A 24,826-nucleotide genomic window follows, 5' to 3' on the forward strand; every position below is an offset into this window, starting at 1 on the left:
GCCGACGACACCCAGCTGATCATAGCCCTCACCGAAGACCCCCACACTGCCAAAGCCAACCTCCACAGAGGGATGAAGGCCGTAGCCAACTGGATGAAGGACAGCAGACTTAAGCTGAACTCAGACAAGACAGAGGTCCTCATCCTCGGACCCACCCCATCAGCCAGGGACGACTTGTGGTGGCCCACATCGCTAGGCACAGCCCCGGAATCCACAGACCATGCACGCAACCTGGCGGCCATCCTCGACTCCACTCTCTCCATGACCAGGCAAGTCAACGCCGTCTCCGCGTCCTGCTTCAACACCCTCCGCATGCTCCGCAGGATCTTCAAATAGATCCCTCCCGACACGAGAAAAACCGTCACCCAGGCCCTCATCACCAGCAGACTCGACTACGGGAACGCCCTCTACTCAGGAACAACAACCAAGCTCCTGAGACGACTTCCACAAATCCTGAACGCCTTGGCACGACTGATCCTCGACGTCCCCAGATGCAGCCACATCACACCCCACCTGAGAGGCCTGCACTGGCTCCACATCAACAAGAGGATCACCTTCAAACTCCTCATCCACGCACACAAAGCCCTACACAACACCGGACCCACATACCTAAACAACCGACTCAGCTTCCACACCCCCACCCGAAACCTCCGCTCAGCCAACCTCGCCCTCGCCACAGTTCCTCGTATCAGGAAAACCACCGCCGGCGGCAGATCCTTCTCCTACCTCGCCGCCAAGACCTGGAACGCTCTCCCCATCAGCCTACGACAGACTCAGGACCTGCTGGCCTTCAGAAAAATCCTCAAGACCTGGCTCTTCGATCAGTAGCGGCACCCCCTCGCCCCAGCACCTTGAGACCCTCACGGGTATGTAGCGCGCTTTATAAATGCAGTGATTGATTGATTGATTGATTAGCGGCCACGGGCTCCCGCAGCATGGGACGCATGTGGGTGTGCCCGGGCCAAGCTGGGGCCAATCTGCGACAGGAAGAGGCGGGCAGGGCAACCCCCTTTGGCCCTGTACCAGGGTGATCCTTCCAGCATTCTGTGAAACCATCTAGCTGTCGGTACTGTACCCTTTCAAAATGTGTTTCTTCTCATTCCTCCAACTGGCCTAAAGCCAAACTGTTAATTCTATTTCTGCTTGTTGCCTATTCCTGCCCTGTCCCGGAGGAGTGAGGGTTTGGTCAGTGGTTGTAGAGAACTTCTCTTAGAGGTGTAGAGCTGGGTTCCTATTATCACACAATGTAATCCAAGAAACCGGACGAAGATGGCCAAAAGGAAAATTCAAGACAAGGAGCAGGGCACAACCAACTATAAAAAGAAAAAAAGTCCCTTGGAGCTATTTGCCATGAGATCATGGATCGAATTGATCTGATATTGACTGAGTGCCAGGAAATAGCAGATACAGACACATCAAACTCCCCCATACAGGTAGCCAGCACCACTACACTAACACAAACCATAGTTGATTACTCTGTAAATCCTTTGGTTACTATAGCTAGCACACCGCAAGGGGAAAAATCTGCTAAGCCAATCCGTCCCATGTTTCAACTGCACACAAAAGGGAATAGAAGAGGCCCAAGAAGACGATCCCCAGATCTGGAACCAAATCGGGACACACAGGCGCAAAGCGTCCGGTTAAATGGGTCACCTGGTACAGCTGAAACTATTGCAAATGAATGTCACAATAGATTCAATGTTCTTGCCCCTAAAGATGTAGAGAACATGGTAGTGGGTCAAAAAAATTCTGAATCTTCTTATAACACCCTTACACCTGAAGTGCTTGCAATAAAGGCAGCCATAGAGTCACTAAGGGAGGAGGTGGCTGCCCTTAGGAGGGAGGTGGCCATCTGAACTGAGCCGGTACCTTGTAGGAAGGAGGTATGCCATGAGTTGCCCCTAGTATCCCAATTAGTGGCACAAAAATCAGTAGTGGACAGGGAAAAAGAGTCGCACTCTCGGGGCAGTGTGCCCCATCTAGAGGTGATGTGACACTAGTCGCAATCCATGCCCTAGGGTCAGTAAGGGAAGGAATTTATACGAAGAAGTGTGATCAGTCCTTCCAGAATGTGATTTACCTTACCGAAGTGCCCAAACTCTCCTGGGATGGGTCAGAGGGTCACGAAGCATTAAAAAACAAGGTCATCCATTGGCTGAGATTGTCTTGTCACTGTTATTCTATAATCAGAGATGACATTAAATATGCAGAAATATCTTCCCTGCCTGGGATTGCTAGGGACATGATTGAAGTTGGGTTCTAAAATAAAGACATGGTCACTGGACTTCTGGCAATAGATTCCTGTAAAATCCCCTCGGCCAATTCCTTTATCTCTATCAGGTACAGGCGCCCATTAAGAACAGAGTTAGCCCCATAGACTTTCTGGGGAAGGTTCCTGCACCAGTCTTGGTGGAGTAGGGAATGGCCGAAGGTGACTACAATTCGGTGGAAAAAATCGGGAGAATCTAGAGGCCCTGCTGAAGCAACCTCCATTTGAAATACTGACTCCTAGAACTGGGGTGAGTGACCTTGAGAACTGTACTGGACCCCTGATTGCTAATGGAAACAGTGGCACAATGGATGCCAGGGCATTAGCATGGATGTTGATGATCTCATGACTGTTCGCAAAATTGGTGGTCTAGCCCATAGCCTTACAACAGAAAGTGGAATACATTCCGTCTCTGACCTAAGGATCCTAGTATGGAATGTGGCCGAGATTTTAAAATTGCAATCAGACCCAGACTGGTGTAGATTTTTAGACATATTCGATGTAATTCTGTTTAAGGAAACTTGGAGTCTGGTCACCCCTTATAGAAGCGGCTTTTCGGCTTACGCTATTGAAGCGATTAGGAAAGATCAGGGTAGACCCTCAGGGGGCCTTGCAGTCTGGATAAAAAATACACTGGGGTCCAAAGTTAAGCTCCTCCAAGTCGACTCTCAGGATTTACTGGCCCTGGATAATACAGTTGACCGTGCCTCAGAGGAAACAAACACTATCCAAATACTAGATAACGCTCTGGCCAAATATCTCGATAGTGCCCCTGTATTGGTGGCAGGGGATTTCAAATGTACTTTTGAACCCCTTGCTTCCAACCCGCCAGATATCACTGAGGATTGGGATCATGAGTGGTCAATACCTCCCCTAGACCTTCCAAAGGTAAAGTGGACAAAGAGAGGTGCCCATGTACTCGCCCTTACTTTACAACATGACTTAACAGCTACAAATGGAAGAACTAGGTCGGACACTGTAGGGGAACATACATTCAATAGACCTGGTTACACTAGTAGGATTCACTATTATTTAATTCCTCCCAACCTTTGGCCCCAAGTGAAAGATATTGCAGTGGTGAAAAGATCCGGGAGTAACCATCATGCCCTTGCCCTTACCCTTATAAAAGCGGGCCCTCTGCAGACGGTCACCAGGGGGGACCTGATTTGGGTGTGCTCTCGGTTGCCAACATTTAAAGAGTTGTCAAGTGGAGCTGGGTGGAGGACCACCCGGCAGATTTAGAACTAGTGAAGGAAAAAGCAAGGCAGCTAATTAAAGACCTGGTTTCAATCCACCCCAATGTTGCAGCTGAGACCCTGGGGCCTCGCCATGAGTTGTTCTATAATGAGGTGAGGGATATACTTAGTCGACCACTAAAAGTGCAGGAAAAGGGGGGCAATACACAAATCGGTTGCTAGAAACTAAGAGCCCCTGACATAATCAGGATTGTAGGAAGGCAAAGGGGGTGCTTATTAGTGTATTAAAGCAAAGGGCATGAGCGGAGACCATAATCTGTAGAGCAGAGTATAAAAAGGTTCTAGTAGAGCTAAAATAGAGTGAGAGGGCTCTCTTTGGACTTCCTTATACACTGCACTTACTGCTAAAGACCATAAGGCATTTTGTAGACAAGCAGCATATTGGCTAAAGGGAACAAGGCAAACTCTAGAATACACCGTCCAGCCTGAAGAGTGGGTCGCTTATTTTGGTTCTCTTTATAGCAACAACACTCTTATAAATAGTGGGATAATAGAGGCGAGGGACAAGCTCCTGTAGCCATCACATCCTGTGTACCAGCGTGCGTCCCAGGCCCAGATAGAATTCCCAATGACCCGTATAGAGAAGACAAAATGCTCTGGGTCTCGTATATAAATTTTGACACAAACTGGATTCTGTCTGGTGCTCCCATCCCACCATCTTGGCACATTGCAGAAATAGTGCCCATTTACAAAAAAAGGGGACAGATCAAAGCCAATGAGTTATAGGTCCTAGGAAGGGTACAGGGTTGGATGATGGAGTCCCAAGTACTGAGTGACTTACAGGTGGGTTTTCGTACCAAGTAAGCACTTTGGATCAGGTTTTCTGCTTTATTTGTAACTACTGGAAGGAAGTAGTTGTTAAGGGGGTATGTTATACGTGGCCTTTGCTGATCTGCGCACTGCATTTGATCTAGTCCTGCTTGCTAGACTATGAAGGGTGCTAAAAGAGATGTGCCTACCTACTAATCTTTTAAATATTTTAATTCGACTACACTCAGATAACACAGCACAGGTTAGGTGGGGTGCGAACAACCAAGTAACAGAAACCTTATCTGTTCAACGTGGAGTGAGGCAGGGATGTGTGTTGGCACCCATCATTTTTACCCTTTTATAAATGGAGCTGTTGACTTCCTAGATAGGGATGGCTGTGATGCTCCGAAAATTGGCTTGAAAAGAGTGCCTGCATTGTTATTTGCAGATGACACCCTCTTTATTTCTTAATCACCACAAGGCCTTCAACAACTCCTAAATGATTTTATAAAGTTCTGCAATGATAGGGGTCTGATTCTTAATGAGACAAAGACCAAGTGCATGATTTTTAAACAAAGGAAGAAAAACAGCATTAACTAGATATGTGTGGGGTGCAGCACGAAACTGGAGCAAGTTGAAGTTTTCAACTACTTGGGCATTCACCTGTCCCCATATATCAACTGGGGCCCACAAATGGAACAGGCAAATCTACAACTAATTCACCAATGTGCCCATATCAGTAAAATACACAGGAAGACGGTTTCTCGACAAATTGCCCCTGCACTTTATTATACCAAGGTTTTGGGAGGGATACTTTATGGTGCCAAGTTATGGTGCATGGGCAATCAATCTCCCCTAATTATTGGAGAAAAACGCTTCCTAAGATCAGTGGTTGATCTTCCTGCTAGCTACCCCTTAAAACCCCTTGACTTAGATCTTGCCCACAAGCAGCTAAAGCACAAGCTGAACTGTAAATTGTTAATGTTCTGGTTCAGGTTATGGACAGTGGAAGAGTTGGAGTCTAATATAGAGGTTTTGAAGGATCTCCTGAAATTTCCCCAGGCAACATCAATCAGGTGGTTTATCTGTCTACACAAACTATTGGGGAGATTGGGGATGGAGTCCTTCTGATCCAATCCGGAATACATGTTGCAAATATCGAGGATGAAGCTGAAAGAACTCTATTGGGAAAAAAATGCTTGCTATGGACTTGGCAGAATCCTCGATATGTTTGACAAAAGAATTTTTGACTTTTAAATCTATTCTACTGTTTGAGCCAACTATTGATGAAACTACCTCACCGTCGGCAGGTAAACTGTTCCTCCAATTCCGCTACAAGACCTTGCCCACAAAATTATTTAGCTCTAAGTGGTGTTGTAGTGCTTCACAGGATGACCTGTACCCTGCATGTAAGGCCTGTCCAGAATCGATTGTCCATTTACTTTTCTTCTGTCCACATTATTTATCACTGAGGAAAAAATGGATACTCCCTTTGTGTTGGTCCGGGCCACTATCTTGATGTATTGAGAATATTGTGCACTGATACCCGAAGACCAATAGTTTTTGGTCATTCTAGATTTTAGTTTGCACTGTGGATCAGGCGTGGAAAGATACCTGTATAAAGCACTTTTCCTGTTAAGAATTACTGCACTTTGCCGTTTTGCACATTTCCTAAATGAAATTCCTTTAAAATATGTATAGGGAAGAAACCAATATGTTGCATTTTTCCTTTGCTAATAATTGGTGTACCTCTTATTTTGCATATCTATCTAAATGTACTGTTCTTTAAATTGAAAAAAAAAATCTACATTGTATATACTGTTTTTATACCTGTACTGTGTGTACTTTTTTGGATCCTGGGGATAGTAATAATGTTTTCTGATGATGATGATAGATCGCTGCTTGAAATTAAATACAGATAAAACAGAGATATTATTTTTCAACAAATCCTCTAGTCTGGTGGCCGTCAGAGCTAAACCCCCTATGGATCACAGTAGATTCAGCTAGGAATCTGGGGTTAAAATTTGACACAAACCTCTCTTGCAAGGTCCAGATATGCCAAGTCTCCTCGTCCTGCTTCTGGAAGCTGAAAGCTCTGTGGAGATTTCTTTATCTCCTGCCTATGGACTGCCAGTAGACTGTGGTCCAGGCATTGGTCACGTCCCAGCTAGACTATGTCAATAACCTATATATGGCTCTATCAGCTTATCTGATCTGAAAACTGCAAATTATTCAGAACGCTGCAGTGAGACTTATTAGGAATATGCTGTTCCGCCACCACATAGCCCCCTCACCTGTGAAGCCTCTATTGGCTGCCTGTCAAAAGGAGGATTGAGTTCAAGGTGCTTTCCATTGCCTATAGAGCCACCAGTGATAGGGGACCGGACTACCTGAAATTGAGACTCCAGAAATATCACCATATTAGGGCTTTGAGATCTAATCACCAGAAATTACACAGGATACCTTTTTTCTCTGAAACCAGGATAGACTTTAGAGTTTTCTCAGTGAGAACTGCTTCACTCTGGAACTCGGTGCCTGACCATCTTTGTAAGTTAGAGCCAGAACAAGCATTTAGGAAAGAACTGAAAACATGGCTTTTCAGCCTATCGTAGCTCCCCCATTATTCTCTCACTGCCGAATCCATTGTTAGTGCTGGGACACCTCCGTTGGAGGTAGCTGTGCACTGTATAAATGTCCTATTGATGGATTGATTGATTGGCTGCCCAGCTACAATGACTTATTACACCTAACAAAAGGTTCAGGTGAAAACAGGATCACAATTAACATTTACACACTATACATTAGGATTGCACACAAATTGGATAGGAAGAAGAAGAAGCTTATATATGCACATTAACAAATTTAATTATAATTTATTATATACATTTGTCATAAAAAAGTTCAAAAAAGGGACAGTAACGCTCAAGAAGGAGTTGGCAAAACAAAAACATACAATTCACATGCCAAACTAGTGGCTAACAGACAAACATTATCATTACAAAGAGGAACAACATAGACAAAATAATGTGTCCTTTATAAATTACAGCCACAAAATGACTACAATGACTAGCACAGTGGGTGGAGGGCGTGAATGTGGAGGGAACCTGGTTAATGGATACCATTGACGGTCCAGGCCTACTGTTAGCAAAGTTACTGAGACTGACGGTTGTCACCAGTTACTGGTCAATGCTGCAGCTAACAGCCATACACACTTGGAAACACTGCATGCACATACTGGGGGCATGGGGGACCCCACGGTATACTCCTATGCTGCCTTTAGTTTGGCTTCCCATGGAGATCCGTTGACAATGTTCATGGTTGAACAGCTGGACACTGTGGGTGACTGCTACCAAGATGGCTCCCTGGTCCCGTTCTCTGACCTGATGGATAGTTGCAGCCAGTTCCTGCAGTATGAAGCTTTGGTTTGAACTTTTGGGCAATTGTGGGGCATGGGTAGGGAGGTGCCGGCAACTTACCCAGTATTACACACACTGATCATCCTGGGCACCGCGAGGCATCAGGTGTAGTGGCACCATGAAGCCCTGGTAGCCGCGGCCATTGGCCCTTTGGGGGAACTTCAGGGGAAATGGGAGAAGGTGATGGATAGGGAGATTACCAATGGAGAATGGGGTAAGGCCCTTCAGTCCAACAAGAAGATATCGCGAAACACTAGACTCAAGTACACACAGTACAATTACATCCACATGGCCTACATGACACCCCACCAACTCAATATTACATATGGCGGTGAAGTGAGAAACTGCCCAAGGTGTGCTCATGCAGATGCTGACTTAATACACATGACTTGGAGTTGCAGTATCATACACGAATATTGGGAGGCGATCATGGCCAAGATTAAAGATGCCCTGTGTAGGGAACTAGCACCCACTTTATAGGTTTGCTTATTAGGGCTGTTCCCACGATCAACTAAACGGAAGGTGGGGAACAGATTAATAGATCTGGCCTTAGGCCTAGCCAAAAGAAGGATAGCACTTGCATGGAAGTCCTCTACTGGTCCAACGTTGGCCAGCTGGAACATAGATGTCATTAGCTGGGTGGGAGCTGAGGGTAGAGGCTTGATTTGGGAGGAATCGAGGGGCATATGGAAATGACCGATAGCGGACTTATGGAAGGAAGTACTGGCAACCTGGGAGAACCCAGAGCTAGAGCAGGATATGGGAGAAGAGACTTGGAGTGACAGTGAGTAACCCACACATTCCTACCCAGGAAGTCCAGGCTTAGGTGGGGAGTGGCGTGCACAGAATAACACCAGGAGGGCCACACATATCTTTAGCGGAGGGATAGGTATGTGGCTAGATGGGGATTGGGAGTAGAGGACAGAACCCCCCCTGGGAGACACAAACTGCCCGGAGTAGACTGCTTGATGGCCGAGCACACCATGCTCATCCTCAGAATCGGATACTCCACTGCCCCCATGCACAAAGTTGTGTTTGATTGTTTAGGTTTAATAAAATAAGTGTGAAATTGATGAGGACATCACCGAGCCCTGGTCTGAGGCTGGAAGCCACTCACCAGGACGGGCAGGGAAGAAGCGATAGGCAGGTCCAAGGGAAAAGTAGGTAAATTAAGACTACTGGCTCGTAGACCAAATTTGAGATGGCAGCATTTACTCCCGGTGCAGTGATAAGCAGTACTATGATATGTCTCCAGATTGGATTGTATAAGGAACTGCCAAAGTGATCATTAAGAAATGTACATTGAATAACTGAATACTAGGTCTGTACAAATGTGCTAAAAATACAAATGTCAATAAATGTAAAAAAAAAAAAATAATACATAGTTAATAGTAAAAGTGTGTAAATTCAAGTTAGATCCTAAACTTATGAAACATTTTTATATTTTATAGAAGGAAAAGAGTGACAGAAATGTAAAGTGGAAGAATTAGGTTATTGGTGTTTACTAAATAACAATTTAATGTTTTATCTTAAAACACTAAGCACAATAGAGAGTAAACCGTTTAAAATAAATATTGCAGTCAAATGCCGAGGAGTTACAACAATAATACAGTGGTAGGAAACAATATTAGAACAAACATACAAACACTTCACATATTTCTATGCAAATACATTTTGAATTGGAGTGAAATGGTGATCTTTTGAGGAAAGATGTTGATTTCAACCATTAGCTTTCCAGCCTGTTGTTATAGTATATCCCATATCACTAAACACTAACATAAATATTAAATGCATTCTTCAATTTTACAATGTCTTCTTGAAGCTCAACAGTTACCATTCTATTGATTACATTATTCCTACTACACAATATTCCAATATTCGGGTAAACGAATCACACAAATATGTATGTATGTATGTATTGGTATACTTTTATAGCGCGTCTCTAGATGATATGGAGACATTTTTATTTCCATAAAATATATATGCTCCCTTATTTTACCAAAATGTTATGTCTTTATGGACATATAACATTTGTATGCATCAAGTCTCCTTCCTTGTCATTACCTTACAATCCTTTGCTCTCAATTTTTTAAACCATTGTACTCAATGAGCGAAGAGTAAATCTTTCTCAGTTATAGACAAAGAGTAATGTTTGTGTGATATTAACCACCTTAGATGTAATATGTCTTTCAAGCTTAATAATATTCCACAGCTGAATAGGCGCGGATCTATCAAGTTATTTTCCAGTAAGAATTACATTATTGCAAATGCTCACACATTATTATTTTACTTTCTTTTTAAAGCAAGTGGACCTTTAGGATTAATGAAAATACATATTCATAAACTCAAATTATTTCAATATATGCTCTATATTTTATTTTATTTACTTTGCATATCTAGAGTTAATTTAAATCATCTTAAATGTTACTTCTTTGTAGAATTAGAAAACAATTAATCATGCATATTCAAAAAATAAACGACAGTTTTATTGTCTACCATTGAATAATCTGTATGCATATATTCACCTGAAGGTGTAAATGCACTTTATACCCATATGTGGGAAATAGGTAAATGCCCCTCCTTTGTTCTTGTTTGTGTGGTCACCCCTATTTTTTTTTAACTGGTGTTGCCTGTGTTTCTGGCTTTGTGAATAGGGCCTCTGCTAACTAGGCACCGGTGCATGTTCTCTGACCCCTAAAACACATTGAAATTGACTATACTCCGGCATATTTAACCTACCTATAAGTCATTAGTATACACTACAAAAGGGTACCTATGTCCTGGAAGTTAAATATCAATAGTGGGTATCACCACATATTGTGCCACCACTAAAGTGACAAGGTAAAGCATGTCCTACATGCTCCTACTGCATAAGTGTGCATTTTTAAAACCTACCAATTCAACCTGGCAAAATAAACATTTTTCTAGCCCTGCCCCAGCAGGCAAGCAGTGCATTTGTAAAAACTGCCAATTCAACCTAGCAAAATAAACCTTTTGTCGGGCCTAAACGTTTCTTTTAATGCTTATATGTAAACTCTAAAGTAGGCCCAACATGCCCAGAGGGCAGGGTGCATGGTATTTCAAAAGTAGGACAGGTGTACTTATGTTTTACATGTCCTGACAGTGAAAGATCTTCAAAGTCATTTTCACAGTGACAAGGCTGGCTCTACCATAGGAAAACACTATGTTACATTATAACATCTTACAACACTTAAATTCAGATTGGGAATAACCAGAAAAAGATTCAAGAACTTATTTTAATAGCAATATCAATTTAAAATCCAACTGAAGGGTCAGGGTGGATTTGAAAATTACACTTTCAAAAAGTTTCATTTTCCAACCAAAGTCAAATGTGCCTTTCTGTTAGTGTTCACTATCGCCTGACTGTTGATGGCTTCCATATGGCGAGATGTGTATTGCTATCAGATAGTGGACAAACGGATTGGATATGATACGTGTGTTTCCTCCCTGTGCAGGCTGCCCTAGAGACTATGTTTAGTTCCTGGCATTTCCTCAAAATAAACCTACCCTGTCACTAGCAGATGTAGCTCATGCCTAGGCCTGCCTCCCTTTGGATGCAAAGCCAGTTTGTCTTTAACCCAGTGGGAAGGAGGGCTATACCAGAACTGGTTTGGAGTGACCACAATGAATGGTTATCCAACTATCATAGCCACATCTCTGGTTGGACCTAGGGAGCAAATCGGCACAAGTTAAGAAATGCTCTGCAGATTAGGTTTAGGAAGGGAGGAACTCTGTGGAGTAGATAACAGTAAAACAGTTTGGAATTGCTGCAAACATGGGTGGGTTGATCCCTGGGACCCTTCGCCCTATGTGTTAGAGAGAGAGAGACAATGAGTTTCCCCCACCCAAATGATAGCACTGGGCATACCCATGGCACCCCAGTACCCTCTTGGGTACACTACTGGACCCTGTTGAAGACAGAAGAAGGATGCTACCTGCTGTTGTGAGCTTGTGACTTGGGAGAACCCCAAGGGCTGGATCTGGTCCCACTTGTACCCTAGACTGTCAGTTGGTTGACATTCTGTTAAGTTCCAGTGACAAAAAAGCTGCACGATGCCCACTTTCCTGAAGAGCACATCTGACCAGTTGCAACAGGACCTGCCCCAGACCCTGCTAGTGGCTTCTAATTGTGTGAGTCCTGACTTTAAGTGGTTTTCCTCAGGTCCCGGGGACTTTATTTAAGTGTCAGTGAGGTGTGCCACCCTGCTATCACCCTGCCAAGGTCACAATCAGCTCCTAAATCAGAAGGTACATTTTTCAACTGGCATGTACCTAGTATCTGTAGCTTACCCTCACTCTAGCACTGTCATCCTTAAACCTTGCCTTTTTCCTCGGTAGTGCAACCATTTGCCCATGATTGGTGCTTTGTGCTCTTGAGCCATATTTTTATCTAAAACTTTAAAACTTCATATCTCTGGCTCCCTTTATTGGATATTTATAATTTTGGTGTCATTTTGCTCAATCATATATTATCTATTGTTTAAATTTGAGTCAGATTTTAGTTTTGTTAGGTTTTCAACATTTCAACTGTTGTTCTACTTCTTAATGTTTTACACATCTTCCTTAATTAAGCCTGTCTGTTCTGTCCTATAGCTACCAGTGGTTGAACTGAGGTTTAAATGACTGAAACATTTACTAAACCTAACAAGAACAGTGTGACTGCTATTTGTGGTAGACTGTCATCCACCCCAACTTATAGTCCAGTTTCTCACATGGGGCATCAAAGCAGATGGCTAAGATGGCCACCATGACAAAGTTCGTAAAAGAATCTCCTGGACTATGGATCAAATATACTTAAAATATCCCTGTTTTTGTCCTGCCATCCTTTCAACATCTTACAGGAAGCCAGTGTGATGAGATTTGCACATTTTTGGAGAAAGTGTTTGAAACTCTACTTACTCTCAGGAACGAGGGTCTCTGCAGACCGACATCAAGCTGGGACAAATCTGGACAAACAAACCTGCTCAACGCCATTCCTCCTGCCTCCTACCATGTAGAGGGTCATGGGACATTGCTGGGCCGATGCCTGCGGGGGGAGACCACAGTGCGTTTGATGATTGGATACGGCTGCTGTCCAGCCTGCCTCCCCTGCATGCCTACAAACCCAGGTGATTCACTGGTGAAGAATGACTGACTGCTTATGCCGGCCTCTTACCTGGTTTGGGGTAGAGGACCAGCTGAGCCTCCTGGTTGGTTATCTTGCACTGGGTGCCTCGCGCTGAGCGTTACCCAGCCGCACGGGCTGCCTGCCTCACAACTGAGGCTTACACACTCTGGTGGGGACGCACCCTGAGAGTGGCCTCCGCGCATTCACAGATGGACTGCAACACGGCCTCGGGTGGGCGACCTGCTGTGGCTGCACCCAGTGCTCCATGGGAGCTGGACTGAGATGATGGTTGCATGAACCAAGGAAGGGAAGCAACCAGCCTTCTTGTTCTTGCATTTGAGAGGTCTGAAGATCCCCCATGTGTCACAGCACTGGTCTGTTTATGATGGGAGCATGCACCGGGGCGGATTTGCAGTGAAGTCATAAAGTACCAGCCACGCTCATTGCACTTTATTTCTGATATCACTTTGTAAGGTCCCTCTATTTTGGGACATAACCAGTCCCCCATTTTGGGATCCATCTCCCACCCCAAACTACATACTGCACTATCCCAAGATGGCGATCCGTCTCTCAAGTGTGGAAGGGACAGAGGAATTGCTCTGCACAGATCCTAAGTAAAATGAAAGGGATAGAGGACTTGTATGCACCGGTCCTAAGAAAGTAAAGTAGGACTATGTTTCTAAGCTGACACATTGAAATTGAAGAAGGTCTCCAGACTCAACAACAAGGAAGAAACTGTCCAAATCCCAAAAGTCTGCCATATTTGAACAGCATTTTGGTGTACCTCCACCTAACACATAGAAAACATTGGAATACCATCGACATGCATTGTAACTTAATATATGGATGGACTCCCTGCCCCCCAACCTGGCAAGAACCCAGACACTATAGGAGTAGCCATCTTCATCAGATCCACTAGTACCCCTTGCATTACCACAGCTGGGCATGCCCAGGTTTTTCTACCCATCTCAGCTCAAGCCCTCACCTACCTCCCCATACCACCAACATTACTTCTTAATATCTCTGCTCCTCCTCACCTAACCTACTCACTGCATCTACTTACTCAAATTTGAGGTCTAGCCCCCCCGCCGGGCAGACATGGATGCTGCTCTTCTACTCACCCACTTTCAATGCAAACGTAACCGTGTCCATCTATTGCAATGGGATTACCCTTGCCCAGGTATCAAACTGCTTCCTTGATGTATTCAACAACATGTTCCCTATCATCAAACATGCACTATATAATAAGGGCTCAGCTTATTCTCAGGTGACCCCTAGCTCTCCACACATAGTGAAGACACCACAACTAATGTCGCTTCACTGCCTACCCACATTAAGGGGTCCCCAAATGTCCCCATCTGTTCCAGAATTGCAAAAATCCCACAGAGTACCAACTCTTCCATACCCCTCGAGAGGGTGGAGTAACCCCCACCAAACAACCAAAATACCAAACAAATCAGTGCCCACATATCAATACTGTAACAAGGATCATAGAAACGCACAGCAATGAAGAAATCTCTATCAGCCCACCACACCCTCAATTTGCACCCCCTTAGATAATCGCATCTTGTGCATGACCCATTCGACACAACCACCTCTGCTGAAAAGGTTCACAATCTCTACTCTCTCACACTGCAAGCCAGAAACCATGCCCTTTAAAACCACCCCTCACCTGCCCACTCAAACTAGCACCTTTCTAAGAACACCACCAAGACCACCCCACACCCTCCCACACACTGTCACAAACCTCAACATCCTACTCCCATGTGTCGATAGAATCCAGACCAGACAAAATCACAGAAGACCTACACCAACTCAAGTCTGACATATCAAGCGTAATACGTATCGTGTCCGAGATGACGTACACCAAAAGCCCAAAATGGTCTCTGGGAAAACATAAACTCAGCCCAACACTACCCACCAAACACCACCCATGACCACCAATATTGCAGGCCCATCTCATGAAATGGTGAACTATACCTTACCCTAATGCCTCCCACAAGGTCCATTAGAAAGAGGACCCACTATCAGACAGTGACATTGACTACCTTCTACACATATATAAACAGACAATCTAGCTTGTATCCAAACAATCACCTCAAAATCACACAGAGAACCTAGGCAGAATGCCGGAGACATAAATGAGACCAACCTTTTGCTAGTCTCCATCACACAGATGTCCCCCGCTGTCACCAAACCTCACTTTAAATGCAAGTTTCTCAATTGCAGATCAACTGTCAAACATGCGGCAGATATCGCTGACATCATCTTTGCTCATGATCAAGACCTATTACTCCTAACAGAAACATGGCTAAATGACTCATCTACACCAATCCTTGACATAGTGGTCCCACCTAGCATTGACACTATAAGATCAGACAGACCAGTCAACCGTGTCGGCATGTAAACCGTAACCTCAGGGTGAGGCAGTCTCCAACCAACAAACTATCTTCTTGTGAATACCATGCCTAACATTACTAGCAACAACAGACCACCGTGTAAACTGCTCCTGATATACCACCCTCCAGGTGACATCTTCTCTTTCACCTTCCTCTGTGATTTCAACCTACACTGGAACGACCTGAATGACCCATCATTTATCAGCCTTAATACCTTCCTAGCAGACCTCAATCAAATCTGCGACAGTCCTACTCACAATCTAGGTGCAACCTTGGACCTATCATTGTCAGTGCAAACTCCATTCAATTTGAATCCATCGTCACATGCGACTGGACCGCGTATCACTGCATCACTTTCCTGCTAAATGAATCAATGAAGACACATAAACCCCAACTTAAAAACACAAACACTGGAAAAGGAACATTAGGGACATACACACCAATGATCTGACTTCTCTCAGAAATAACATCTTGCCAACTCCGGTAGTAATGTCTGATGCCCATGACTTTACAAACCACTACAACAACTCCATGATGACTATTCTTGACACTATTGCGCTCCTACAACTAAAACGACTCTCCACTAAAGACTCTAAACCATGGTACAATGATAACCTAAATATAAGGAGACGTAATCTGAGACCAGCCAAACAAGGTTGGAGATCCTCACCGTCTTTAGAACACCTTAAGCACCTGAGATTGCTGAGGTGCATCTACAGCAAGCGCTTCAAAAACACAAAAGCAAATTTCTTTAGAACTCAACTTGACATGGCCAGAAATCGGCCCAAAAAAGTGTTCAAAATTGTCAAACTACAATTCAGTCGCATACCTAACTCCCTCACAATTGAATCTAATTATCAGCCAAACTGCAATGAATTTGCCTCCAGGTGGCGTTTGTTCTCCTCCCGATGATCCCTACAAATAGCCCCCACCCACCTCTGATTACTAAGTCCATGGACTTCACAGATCTCACCCTTAAAAACAATGTGTCGTGGAACATATTCAAGCCTATCAATGAAAATGCCATTCTTAATAACTGAACAACACTAAAACATCAAACCACTTCTGTGACCCTCTACCATCTAACCTCTTCAAGGAGCTTAAATCGTCTTTTCTTTCACTCTGGACCAAAATAGTGAATACTTCACTACTTCAAGGGGTTATACCAGACTGCCTAAAACCAGTTCCACCTTATTGACCAATAACTATCCAGCTTCCATCAGGGTCACAGCATGGAAACCGTCCAAACACATATAGTTGTTGACAGGCTTAAACTGATGGATCAGAATGAATCTTGCCTCCTCATCCTTTTGGATCTCTCTTCAGCTTTCGATACGGTCAAACATGACAACCTACTTGACCTACTAGAACTCAGAATGGGGTTATCAAGGGTAATTCTAAACTGGTTTCACATGCTTCTTCATAGCCGAACTTAGAGATTCAAGGTTAGCCAAACCCTGTCCAATACCACTCAGGTCACTCTAGGCATCCCACGGGGTCCACACTATCACCTTCTCTCTTCAACCTCTTCATGGAGCCTCTAACAGAAATTCTGAAATTCTCCAACATCATAAACCACATGTATGCAGATGACACCCTACTGTATCTAAAAATGTCCTCCCCAGAATATATCCATCTACTCAACACAACTCTTCAAATAACCCAAAACTGGCTGACCAGAAACCACCTCAAACACAACCTGATGAAAACAGAATTCCTCTTAATCACCCCACCAAAAGGATCCCCTGACATCAAACAATGGATGAAACATCTAACAGCCTTCAATTGCTTACTACAAGTTATAGATTCCACAAGATTATCTGGGAATAACACTCAACAAGAATCTCAACCTGCAAGAACACATCAGCCCAGTCACTAAAAGATCAAACCTTTAAATCAACATACTAAGAAAAATAAAACAGCTGTACAACCGCTAGTAATTCCCAGGTTAGAACATGGAAGTGCTGCGGCAAAGGAAGAACAAGTAGCCGCAGAACAGCTTCAGCGCCACCACACCTCCCGACATCTGACCCTAATGTGCACTTATTCTGACCCCTGCCAGCTGTGAAAATGGTCAAAGAAACGGCATATTATGTCCTCCTGGGTGTGAAACCCAACGCCTCCCAAGAGGAAATCAAAAAGGCTTACAGAAAGGTGTCACTAAAATATCGCCCAGACAAAATCCCAACAAGGAGAAATGTTCTAACACATTTTGCAAGCTTATGAAGTGCTGTCTGATGCAAAGAAAAGAGGTTTATATGACAAAGGCGGGGAACAGGCCATAAAAGAAGGTGGCATGGGTGGAGGTGGCTTTGGCTCACCCATGGACATCTTTTACATGTTCTTCTGAGGTTGCGGAAGAATGTAAGGGGAAAGGAGAGGAAAGAATGTTTTTCATCAGTTGTCTGTATCACTGGAAGATTTGTATAATGGTGCAACAAGAAAATTGGCTCTGCAGAAGAACACAATTTGTGATGAATGTGAAGGTCGTGGTGGTAAAAAAGGTGCAGTGGAATGCTGTCCTACATGCAGAGGCAGTGGCATGCAAAGAATTCACCAAATCGGGCCCAGAATGGTTAAACCTAGATCCAATCCATGTTCATGGAATGCCAGGGCCAAGGAGAGCGAATCAATCCAAAAGACAAAAGTAAAAGAAGATACTAGAAGTTCACTTGGACAAAGGCATGAGAGATGGTCAGAAGATTACATTCCATGGAGAAGGTGACCAACAACCAGGATTGGAACCAGGGGAAATAGTCATTGTCTTGGATCAAAAGATCACCGCATATTTACAAGGTGTGGTGACGACCTCTTGATGCATATGGAGATCTAGCTGGTTGAGGCACTGTGTGGCTTCCAGAGACCAATTCCTACATTGGACAGTAGAACTATCGTCATAACTTCTCATCCTGGAAAAATTGTCAAACATGGTGATGTCAAGTCAGTGCTGAGTGAAGGTATGCCAGTATATTGCAGGCCATATGAGAAGGGACGTCTGATCATTGAATTCAAGGTGAACTTTCCAGAGAATGGGTTTCTTTCACTTGAAACAGTGCCCTTCTTGGAAAAATTTCTGCCATCAAGGAAATACATTGAAGAAACTGAAGACATGGAACAAGTAGACTTTGACCTATCCCAGCAAAGAAGGCGTAATTATAATGGAGAAGCGTATCATGATGACAACGAAGATCACCCAATAGGAGGTGTTCAATGGAGGTGTTCTCTGCTAGAATATTAAGCACCCATAACAAGCCAAAGGAAATCTTCACGATAGTCAATGACCTTTGCAACGCGGAGAGAATACTTCCCAAAAAGATACCTACCCAAGATTTATGTAACTCCTTGAATCATTTCTTCTTGGATAAAATCCCCAGGATTAAATCTAGTATTCCCACCACCTTCAGTATGGAAGCCCCGGACAATCTGACAACTAATACAGCCACTATGGTTTACTTCCCTGTCATATTCCCTCAGACCTACTGACCGCCACAAATCCAGCTCCTTTAATGACTGCTGCCCCCCTCACATCCTTAGGGACGCCTTTTTCGTTCTACCACATAGCGTGCTACCCTTCCGAAACAAGTCTCTTTCACAGGGTAAGGTCCCTAGTGCCTTCAGGAACACAATAGTTGTCCCTTTATTAAAGAAACTGGGGGCTGACCCCCTGAATCTTTCTAATTACCACCCATTCTATCTTTTCCCCTTCCTGGCCAAGATCTTAGAGGCCCATGTTGCTAGGCGTCTAATTTCATACAACAGTCAGAACACCTAGAGCCACACCAAGCTGGCTTTCGGCCCGCTCACTCTACTGAGCCAGTAATCCACGAGGTACTGGACACCTTAAGAGAAAATGCGGACAAGGGCATTCCTCAGGCCTTGGTGCTCTTGGACCTGTCAGCCGCGTTCGACACGGTCGATCATAAAAACCTGATGGACCGCATCGAACAGGCCGGCATACGGGGTTCCGCCTACAATTGGATCTTATCCTGTCTTGAAGTCCGAACCCAAGCAGTACGACTTTCCCCTTTTACTGCCCCTAAGATCGCCACCATGTGCGGGGTTCCACAGGGCTCGTCCCTATCTCCACACTTGTTTAATCTCTACCTCCTGCCCCTGATTCACTCCTGAAAAAACAGGAAGGTAACTACCTTCAACTATGCTGATGATCTTCAGCTTGTCTTCACCTTGGATAACTCCCATGACTCTGTCCATGAATTCCAAGACACTATGCTCCACATCCAGCGCGGGATGGACCGTAACCATTTTAAACTCAACCCGGGCGAGACCAAACTAGTCTTGCCAGGGAAGAGTGAGATCCCCTGGGGTCCACACTACTGGCTGGCAGAACTAGGATCCCCCCCACTCCCTACCCTCCGTGAAAAGCCTTGCGGTCACCATAAATGCAGATCTGTCGCTCAGAGGACAAGTGGGGGCAGTGGTCTCTGCCTGTTTTTTCCAATTGCACAAAATCAGGAAGATTGCCCACCTGCTGACCGACTCAGCCCTCATACAGGTTGTGATAGCCCTGGTACTCTCTCATCTGGACTTCTCCAATTCTATCTACCTCGGCCTGCCACTGTTCCTTCTCAAACGCCTCCCAATGGTACAGAACCAGGCTGCGAGACTAATCCACAAACAACCTAGATGGCAATCTGCCAGACCCCTGCTATCCAATCTTCACTGGCTACCTATTGTCCAATGCGCAGCTGTCAAGACAGGGTGATTAATTTTTAAGGCCTTGCACTGCAGGAGCCCCAAATTCATCAGCTGCATGATTGTAAGGCACGTCCCACTCCGCAACCTGCAGTCAGCCCATCTTCAGCTACTGAGTACTCCTGCCTTTAAGCTTAAACGCCAGGGAGGGGGTAGGTTCTCCTACCTTGCCCCTAAATTCTGGAACTCCCTACCACTAGCGATCCAGATGTGTGACAACCTGTTGGGGTTCAGAAAGGTGCTTAAGACTTTGTTGTTCGAGCAAGCCCACGCGTAACCCGCCTCCGTCTCGACACTGCCTAAGATCAGCGCCATAAAACCTCCTGGTGACTGTGTGCTTTAGAAATTTCTGCCAACATAACAACATAACATAACATAACATAACATCTTAAATCAGTCCGAGAGGATTGTAATACTTGTTGTAACACCTTGTTGTGTATTCTGTGGTGGACAGACTAAAGAACACAAAAACCCACAGGTTACTATTGTGCTTGTTTAAAAATTCGTCCATATATGTTAAGGACACAGAATTAAATATGGAAAGAAAAATCAATAATTGAAAGAAAAAAAAAGAATATGGAAGTGCTACCTTATGTGGTCTGTAAAACTGCCTCCACTAAATGTGTCCCTTAATTCTCCCACAAGACTCATCACTAGATAAACAATCCCATCACTCCCGATCTGAAGACACTAAACTGGCTCCCTTATGAGGCAAGGATACAGCTGAAAATTGCTTGCTTGACACATAAAGCACTACACTTTAACACACCGAAGTACCTGGCCGACAAACTGTAACTTTATGGCAGCTGCAGATCCTCTAGCAGTGCCAGCACCTTACTGTTAAATCCACAGAAATTTTGGAAAAAGAAAACCTACAACCGAGCTATCTCTGGACTGGCCCCTAGTATTCGGACCGCCCTTTCGCCTGATATCAGACTGAATCCATTGATCACAAAATAAAAAAAAATTCAAACCATTTATTATGATCTAAAATCTACACTAAAACTCCCAGCATATGGAATGTAACTGGCACAACATGTCCCAACATGGGCTCACGCTCGCCGTTCAACGTCTGGGTGTTTAACTCATTCGCAACAGGAATTGACAGTATTTGTGTTGCTTGGTTGTCTTACTTTCTTTTTGCCAAACAATTGTAAATCTCTCCGATACACTATTAGGGCCAAGTCTGCGCTACATAAAACTCTTTAAATAAATAAACCAAAATAAAGCACCTTCCTGGTCAGAAGAGCTAGCTATGCCATACAGGACTTTGCGGTTGTAAGGGTATTTTCAAAGAAAGTGAGGTTATGTCTGAAGCATTTTGGTGTACTGCATGAGTGACCAGAGAAGTGTTCCTATCTTGCTCTGGGGTATTATGCGTCGTGATGTGATAAATGTTGCCAGTAATAGGGATGTGCAGATTTATCTTTGCAGTAGGCTGGTGGCTATGAGATTTCCTGATTGTTTGTAATTTGTTTTCTGTGCTGATTACAATAGGAGGGTGTCCACTTTGATTTTTATGTTGTGGGAGAGATTAGCACAAGCTGAGTGGAGAGGGTCAAAGTTGTACCTGAGTAGCTTGTGTTTTATTCATCCTTCTCTGATGAGTATACAAGGTGACTGGAAATAGATCTGTGCTAGTGTACTATGTAAGATTCCTCCAGTTCTCCACCTGTGTATAGTCCATATCTTTGTTAACAAGAGGCTTCTCATCTAGCACTGAGTGCATAAGTTAGAGTAGACTCATAATACACTCGATTGAAATAAGCAGCATGTCTAACAGATTGAAGTTTGGTTTGAATTGATGTATTCAAAACATTTGGAGATGGATAATAATTCTTACAGATTGACTATTGGTTGGGATTGCTATGGCTGATTTTTTTGTGAAAGAATATTTGCTAGTGTGTTGTAGATAGCCATGTGAATTCTGCAGCATATTTAACTCTTACATGAAGGTCAAAATTACTTTTTCAGTCTTCTCGGTAGGAGTATTCCGCTATTGTGACCATGGAACCTGAGAGCGCATTAGGTTTGTTTTCCATTATTCAAGCAGAAGGTGAGGTTATCTTGGCAATAGCTACGTTGTAATTGCGTCCTGAATCTCAGGCATGTTTGCATATATTGTTTTCTGGCTGGCAGCAAGTTCTAGAGTGCATTCGCCTGGACTGAGAAGGATGATCCTCAACTAACCTTGTTATAGTAGGGTTGTATTACAATCTTTGGAGCTAATCTTGAATGGAAAACCTTGTTTTGGCACTATCTCTTGGGCTTCAGCAGTGGGTACAGAGGGTCTTTTCCTTGGGATGCTCTGCAAATGATGCAGAATCCTTTGACCATAGATTGTCCAGCAGTGGGTAGCCATTGGCTGCTTATGTGCTCCACCGGATGCAGGTGAAATAATAGTCTTAAAGTACTGTTCTGAATATATTGCAGTCTCCTTATTAGGAATCAGGGGACACCAAGCTACAGAATGAAAGCATAGTTGATATAAAAATATATCTAACAATGCATTATAGTTTCTGATGGGAGCCAAGGTAGGTGAGGATGCACCTATGAATTTCCATTGTTAGAAGATGTTTCTTTAGATCTCTGTGACACAAGAAATCATTTAAAGGTTTGAGTCAATCATCACTCTGGTATTCCTCACTTTCCTTCATGTGGCCTTGGGGCTTTGAGTTCCTTGGACCAAGTATCTGTGGAACTTGAAGGTGATGCTCTTGTTGACAGGTGGCCAGTGGAGGTCTCTCAGGTGGCTTGTGATGTGGTTGTGGCATGGAATGTTCAAGATGAGTCTGGCGGAAGCGTTATGGACTGTCTGCATTTTTTGGAGTTTCTGGGTGTTGAGGGCATAGAGTGTATTGTCATAGTTGAGTGTGATGCTGGTAGGTGCATGAGTGACCATTTTCCTGGGCTCAGTGGGGATCCATTTGAAGAACGTATGAAAGAGGTGAAGCATGTGGAAGAAAGAGGACGTGACAGTGTTGATTTGGTAGTTCATTCAGAGTAAGGAGTCCAGGATGATGAAGAGGTGTTGTGCGTGGTCTGTGGGTGTGGGGTTATTCCGAGCTCTGCGGGCCACCAAGTGTGATCCCAGGTGGAGGGAAGGAGCCCAGGAGGAGGACTTTCGTCTTGTCTGAGTTAAGCATGAGGTAGCTGTCCTTCATCCAGATGGCAACTGCCTTCATCCTGTCATGGAAGTTGCTCTTGGTGGCTGTGGATTTGTCTGTGAGGGAGAGAATCAGCTGGGTATCATTGGCATAGGAAATGATGTTGAGTTCATGGCTTCTGAAGATGGCTGCCAGCAGACCATGTAGATGTTGAAGAGGGTGGGGCTCAAGGAGGATCTCTGTGGGATATGAGTTGTACGATGGAAGTCTGACTCTCTGTGTTCGGCAGGTGAGGAAGTAGCAGATCCATTCTAGGGCTTTGTCACGGATGTCTGCATCATGGAGTCTTACACAGAGGGTGTGGTGAGAGACAGGTCCAGGAAGATGAGTGCTGCATTCTCGCCTCGGTCAAGAAAGGTGCGGATATCGTCTGTAGCGGTGAGGAGAGTGCTCTTGATGCTGTGGTTTCTTCTGAAGTCTGAATGGGAGAGGTCCAGGGTGTTGTTCATTTCGATGAACTTAGAAAGTTGAGCGTTGAAGAGTTTTCCGATTACTTTGACTAGGAAGGGGAGCAGGGAGATGGGTCTGTATTTCTTGAGTTATGTTGGGTCGACAGACAGTTTCTTCAGCAGTGGGTGATTTCTGCGTGCGTCCAGTGTTCCGGGGGTGTCATGGATTTGATAACCAGTTGATGGTGCAGCAAAGTTTGGGTGCAATGGAGGTGCCAGCTCTGTTGAAAATGTGGTGAGGCCAGGGATCAGAGGGGGCTCCAGAGAGGATGCTCTTCCTGATCCTAAAGGTGTCATCAGTAGTGAGTGTAGTCCAGTTGGTCAAGGTCTGCTCGGGGCTGGAGCCATTGGGTGCGGTGGTTGCAGGTAAGGGGGTGCTTGTGTTTTCATGCTTTCGTAGATCACCTTGATCTTGAAGTGGAAGAAGGTGGCGTGTTTGTAGTAGAGGTCTTGGGATGGGGATGTCTGTTGTGGGTTTGTCAAATTCTTTGACCACAGTGAAGAGTTATTTGCTGTTGTATGCATTAACGTTGATGCATTCCTCAATGACTGCCTTCTTTGTTGTTCTGATGAGGCAGTCATGTGCGGTAATGGTGGATTTGAAGGCTGCGTGGTCTTTCAGGATTTTGCTGCACCTGCATATTTTCTCGAGCTGTCTGCAGGTGCGACTGGACTCTTGGAGGGCAGAGGAGAACCAGCTGGCTTTCAAGGAGATCTGCTTTTCTGAGGGTTTCTTGAGGGGGGCCAGTGTGTTGGCACAATCGGAGATCCAGCGGTGGAGGTTGCATGCCGAGATGTTGGCCTCAGGGATGTCTGTGGTGGGAGATTGTGTTTGGTGACCTTGTTCCAGCTTAATGTATTAACCTATGTGTGTACATTCCTTTTTCACCTTTACATAGATTGCATGTAAGTTATAATCTTTAATAATAATTTATTCTCCATAATATCTTCACAGTCATCTAAGAAGAATATGAACATAATTTTTCTGTTGTAACCTTACTAAATTAAATATTGGCTAAAAATCTATCTTCCAATGATGTTTTACACTTTGTAGTCTAATATATGTGCTCAGCTTCTTGATATCATCACACATATCTCCAGACATTTTATCAAGCAACATCGTCACATTAGCAAAAAATGAATTATGCTACCATATGTGCTGTTTTACACATAACACATATTTTGAATTATGCATTTTTAGCAATATTTACCAGAAAAAAAAACTGGAAAACAGTTTGAAATATTGAGATAAACAATCCTCTTTCAAAAGTAAATCATT

General features: G+C 44.2%; 1 pseudogene; it reads left to right on the forward strand.

Moving 5' to 3' along the window:
* Positions 1 to 17,288: 17,288 nt before the first annotated feature.
* LOC144762850 (dnaJ homolog subfamily A member 1 pseudogene) lies at positions 17,289 to 18,456 on the forward strand (annotated as a pseudogene).
* Positions 18,457 to 24,826: the final 6,370 nt, after the last annotated feature.

Source organism: Lissotriton helveticus, chromosome 6, assembly GCF_964261635.1.
Source record: "Lissotriton helveticus chromosome 6, aLisHel1.1, whole genome shotgun sequence".
NCBI classification, from domain to species: domain Eukaryota; kingdom Metazoa; phylum Chordata; class Amphibia; order Caudata; family Salamandridae; genus Lissotriton; species Lissotriton helveticus.